Source organism: Megalops cyprinoides, chromosome 13, assembly GCF_013368585.1.
Source record: "Megalops cyprinoides isolate fMegCyp1 chromosome 13, fMegCyp1.pri, whole genome shotgun sequence".
Lineage (NCBI taxonomy): Eukaryota > Metazoa > Chordata > Actinopteri > Elopiformes > Megalopidae > Megalops > Megalops cyprinoides.
This window is the reverse complement of record NC_050595.1, coordinates 24,685,136-24,690,344: the sequence shown is the minus strand read 5'-3', so window position 1 is coordinate 24,690,344 and position 5,209 is coordinate 24,685,136.

The window sequence follows — 5,209 nt, the reverse complement described above, 5'->3', positions numbered from 1 at the left end:
ATGCGGTCATGAACACGGCTTCCCGAGAGAGACGCTGGCGTCGGGAGGGGAACCTGCCCCTTCATCTCCAGCCTCTGCCTGCTGCAGTGTCCCTCTGCAGCCGGGGCTGCACGGGGGAACAGAGTCACAAACGCGCAGCCCGCTCCACTCTCTGAGGCTTCGCGGCGTCTGCCGTTTCCGCCGCCCTCAGGCTGCATATTCCAGCGAGGGGTGTCAGTGAGTCAGGGAGCTGCTCTGGCATGCGGACAGTGTCTCTACTTGCCCTGTGCAGGAAGAGCCGGCCCCTCTTCCAGCTCCCAACTGGCGTCTGACTTTGATTCACATGCACTGTCTGCAGTGTCTCATCAGCTACATGTAAGCAGGCTTGGTGTTCCTGAGCACTGCCAGGTCTCCCCGAGGCATAATTTCAACTAAATTATTTTCCAAATGCAAAACATTAAGCACATGAAGGCACACATGCACAAACATACACACACACAACTTCACTCACAAAGGCACACTGAAACATGGTGCGCATTCAAACTCTCAAACACAAACACGCACACGCAAACTCTAACAGACCATCTCTCACACGCACACACACACACACACACACACACACACACACACACACACACACACACACACACACACACACACAAAGCAGTTATCATGTGAAAAATATAACATAGGCCCACATCCAAAAAAGCAAGTACTTTTTCAAAAATTGCTTCACATGGGGTCAAGTCTTTCTATGCCCTGTGAGATAAAGAACTCCCACATTTCCACAGAATTACCATCCCTGTTCTTCAGGAGTCCTCTACACAACCTTGTAAAGTGAGTAGCTGCTGAAACAGCCAGGATTATCACTGTATGACCTTTAAATCTGACAAAACAAATGCATTCAAAGAGACTGTGACTGCTTTTATCTGCACGTATCAACACTGATTTAGTATTCCAAAATATTATTATTATACTTTTATATATTATGGTGAGCGGAGCTTGCCTTACTTTTTTCCCTTTCCCACATTTACAGTTACACATTTTTAACAAATTTCATTTCTGAGTAACAACAGTAAACTAAACATTAACTGAAAGCAAGCACCAATAAACTGCATTCACTACGCTGACAGGTGATTTTTTAATTGATGAAAGACCTCCATGGATCACACCAACATTGCTCGCCAAAATCATGTTGAGAACTATATTTGCTCATTTCTGAATTAAGCGTGCCCTTTCAATGAGCTGCTGACTTTTAACTCAAGCATTCATGCCAGAGTAAAACCTCCAGACTGTCGATGCGCTTCAGCTCCTGGTGGCTCGTTCATGTGATCACACTGTAATGGCTTCACCCAGAGTGGATGGGGCTGCCAGGTACAGCACTCACACCTTTGGAGAGCCACCTCCACAGAGTCACAAAGATCAACAGAATTAAACATTAACCAGCACCAAGCCCGCATTAGAATTGTAAATTGAGAACAAAAAAAAAAAACCCTGGGCGTTCTGTGTTAATCTGTCTGGGTGGGAAATGTTTCAATAGCGGCAATTCATGAATGATTAATCCTGCATTTACCGGGAAAAATGGAAATGGATGTGACCACCTGAACAGCGAAAATCCTTCCCGTCAGTGAAATGCCCTCGCCCAAACCCCCGAATGCTGTGTTAAGCAACAACATGTGTGCAGCGTTGCTGGGGCACGTTCATCAAAAGTAGGAGTTTGGGTAATGAGAGAGAGTGGTGAGAAGCATGGTTGGCAAGTTTTATGGTGCATTTGTGTTGAAACGGGGAGACGCAGGCATAATGTACGCTGCCTGCTGGGAAACTCAAACTCTGCTTTAGCGTTCTCCTCCTGCAGTTAGCCCCATGAGGTAAGTCTTTCACAGAGTTAATTGGATCATTTGTTAGACCTGCCTTATCCTTTTTACAAGATCATACCCCCACAGTGAAATACAGCGCACAGTTTCCCATGGCAAAAGCACATCGCAAAATAGCAATCGATACAGTTTCATAGTTCCATGACTGCTGTCCATAACATTACTTATCTGTCGATGACTTACGTAAAAGATGTAGTTATATACTGCATACAATAAATACGTACTACTTATACATTGAATGTTACTGAAATGCTAAAATACCTCATAAAGAAAAATGAGGGTGATAGTTTATCTATTTGAAAAAATTGGTAATTTCATTTTGACAAAATTGAAACGTGAGCTTTCAAGTTGGAACTGAAGAGGTAATTAAATTCTTAATTTTTTAATGTAAAATTGTGACAAAGGTCATGAAAACAGGATTTTATTGGGAAACATTCCCACACTTTGAATATACAGAAAAGATCATGCAACCTACCCAGGGCCTCAAAGTGACAGCTCCATGTGTCCTGAGGCAGGGCTTGATTCTTAATTCCCCTCATTATGGGCATCACATTGAGAATTCACCCTGTGCGAATATACGCATTAAGTGTCAACTCTTCCTAAATAATGAATGACAGTTAAGCTCACGGAGCAAAGCAACAGGAGAATGGCCCTCCATTCAGTACACATACCCCCCCCCCCCCCCCCCCCGCTATCAAGTGCTGTAAGATTAATAATTAAAGGATCCTCAGTGTTCGTTTCAAGAATCCTATATTTACGCATTTGGTTACTCTGTACAAACAGAAGTTACACTGAGCATAAATATGCTAACAAGTAAAACCTTATTCATGACAAATTAACAAAATAAGCAGCACCGGCAGTCCTTTGACCACAGTTTTCGGTTTTATATTTGACGGCACCGTCTGTGTCATTGTTCCCAAAGAGACGTCTGTGTGGCTCCCTGGCTGACTCACAACAGAGATGCACTGACAGCAGATCTGGCTTAACCCTGTCAAAACGGGCTCCGTTAACGCCAAACTAAGCAAAACAAACGGCGGCCAAGCCAGCAGGTGCTGCGGCGAAACAATAAATGTTTACTGTCACATCTCGGCAGTAATCAGGTACTTCCCCGCGCCGGCAGGCCCCGCTCGCAGCGGTGGGCACGCTTCCCGCTGCGAGCCGCACACTCAGCCACACGCCTCCCTCTCTGCCTCATCTCCCACCTGCCCGCCATCCCGGGGAGGTGATTAGCGCCTTTCAGGTGCTCGTGCTAAAGAGCACAAAGGCAAGTTGGCCTGTAACTAACCCCACAAGGAGGATCCAAACAGAGCACAATCAGGGCGCCCATTCAGGTGCTTCAATGCGCTTTTCCGCTGGGGAGCGGCGGAGACGGAGATCCGGGGGCAGCGTTACCTGCTGGTTTCACCTGCATCGCCCCTCCGCGGCATTTAAACAGGCGGGAGAGAGAGAGAGAGTCGGGGAAGTCCAGCTGCCTTGTGCCGTCGAGCGAAAAAGGAAAAAAAAAAAGTGGACCGTGAATGCATGCTGCCTCCATACCTGGAGGCTGGTAACAGAATGATCCATGGTGGGGAAAGGGTCACTCAAGTGTCACGCTCTATCATTGGACAGGACCCATTACTGTCCCTGCCCTGAAAAACAATCTCACACACACACACACACACACACACACACACACACACACACACACACACACACAAACCCTAGTTTTACGGAAGAAAGATCAGTAAATAAGGTGCACTCGGCTATTACGCATTTCATAGAGCTATCACACTGTGATAGAAAGCAGCCGGTCTATTCTGATCCTGTCTGTCAGACTTAGGCATTGGACTGTATTTTTAGCTTTATGTGATTTTTATTTTAGCAACTAAAGACAAGCATAAGACAACAGGACTTCTTACATCAGGTATCTAAGCAACAAGACATTTCTATAAAGTACTTTAAAAACAGCTATCAAATTTTGACACGGGGGAAGTAAACTGCATTTAGGGTGCCTGTCCTAGATTGCATTGCAGAAATATCGATTTCAACATTTTAACATTGTTAAAAGACGCCAGCTTCCAGGAAACCAGTCTGAGAGGAGAAAGGTATCAAAGATGGAACATGATACGATTATCCAGTGTTCACTACAGTCTATAAGACAGACTCGATAAACCGCCTGATATTCATTTGACCTTATCTTAATTGCTGATTTATTTGCTTGTTTTGTGAAGTTTTTTTGCTTTTGCCGTATGCATTCCCTGGGTATGTTCAATACATCCATTTAAGGCTCAGCCTGCATTCTGCAAGACAAAGGCAGCAATTTGTTATCTCTGAGGGGTGTCCTGCATGAGAGACTAAGCTACTTCCACTTAACTCCAGGCCAGTATTTAAAGACTCATACACTGTGTATGAGGGATCCTATAGGCCATCCCCTTTTAAGACTTAGAAAGGTCTAATAGAGAAGTAGACGAGAAAGAGCAACTTCACCTGCATGACTGACCCCAGCATTCATCATGCAGTTTTCATAAGCAAATTAATAGGTGTACAGTTACATCAGTATTGAGGGTGACTCTATACATCATTCTTCTGCACATGAGTTGCTGTTACCACATTTATGAGTTATCATAAATATTCCCAGGTCTTCATAATTTACTCTGTCTCCTCCCAGGGCCTACGTTACACCTCCGGAAAATACGTTATGGAGAGGCAAGTGGATCCGCTGTTCTTACCAATGCAAGTGTCCTTCACACAAATCGTCATAGCATCAGGGGACCTCCGGCGGTGCCCAAGGGCTTGCCTGCACAAAGAAAACAAAAGCATCATAAGGCAAAGAATTTCAGTGTTTTTCATTTTTTATTTGTTTCATTTGCCATCTGTTGAGCCCTACAACAAAAACAGAATTATTCTAAATTCAGAATGTACCAGTACTCATTTTATAAGAGAAGACATCAATGCATAAGCACCAGACAACAAATAAATGCAAATATGCAACACCTTTAATGTACATTCAGAATCATTTGTAGATCTTGTTACAGTGTTAACAGAAACACAGAACATGCTGTGGTAACTTGAAAAAGATTTACAATCTTTGTTATCTTGACTGTATGAACTTGACTGAGATTCTGATTAAGTCCAAAAAATACAGAATTAACTAACATGAGAGAAAGTATTTGTCTTGGAAACTATAGGTTCCCAAATTGTGGATCAGAACTAAGAACTAAGTTCTGAGGGGGGTTAAGTAAGATCAGGGCACACATGGAAAAAAAAACATTATATCCCCTCTACACACCTACGCACTGAACAAATCACTAAACAAATACAATTATACTGATACTCGTTCTTTAAATATAATATTGGGCCATAGATCAGGCCCCATT